This window comes from Oncorhynchus clarkii, chromosome 10 (assembly GCF_045791955.1).
Source record: "Oncorhynchus clarkii lewisi isolate Uvic-CL-2024 chromosome 10, UVic_Ocla_1.0, whole genome shotgun sequence".
Taxonomy (NCBI): Eukaryota; Metazoa; Chordata; class Actinopteri; order Salmoniformes; family Salmonidae; genus Oncorhynchus; species Oncorhynchus clarkii.
In genome coordinates, this window is record NC_092156.1 from 2,622,785 (window position 1) to 2,623,549 (window position 765).

The following is a 765-nucleotide window of genomic DNA, read 5'->3' on the forward strand; positions in this document are numbered from 1 at the left end:
GTGTGTTTATTCCGCTGTCTTGACGCTCTGTAGGAATTTGTCGATGAGTTTGCAGATCTCTCGATGTCTCGTCGTGGCCCGGCTGATACAGTCCTGAAGCTTCTCACCCGATAATGATGTACCACCGCCTGGAGAAGACGAGAGTTTAGCATAGACACAACAGTTGACCTATAAACTTGAGTTATTTTAAGAGGGGCCATAAAGAAGTATATTTGGGGGTAGGGTTTAAGGGTTGTTTTGGGACTGGGGAAGAGGCTAGCTAGTGGATTCTTAGGGACTGAGTTGGAAAGAAAGGTGGATTTGGTATTGGGCAGTGAAGGCAAGGAAGGGGTTAACTAGAAGTGGGTTGATTGGGGTCTAAGGAAGGGGTTAACTAGAAGTGGGTTGATTGGGGCCTAAGGAAGGGGTTAACTAGAAGTGGGTTGATTGGGGCCTAAGGAAGGGGTTAACTAGAAGTGGGTTGATTGGGGTCTAAGGAAGGGGTTAACTAGAAGTGGGTTGATTGGGGCCTAAGGAAGGGGTTAACCAGAAGTGGGTTGATTGGGGTCTAAGGAAGGGGTTAACTAGAAGTGGGTTGATTGGGGTCTAGGGAAGGGGTTAACTAGAAGTGGGTTGATTGGGGTCTAAGGAAGGGGTTAACTAGAAGTGGGTTGATTGGGGCCTAAGGAAGGGGTTAACTAGAAGTGGGTTGATTGGGGTCTAAGGAAGGGGTTAACTAGAAGTGGGTTGATTGGGGTCTAAGGAAGGGGTTAACTAGAAGTGGGT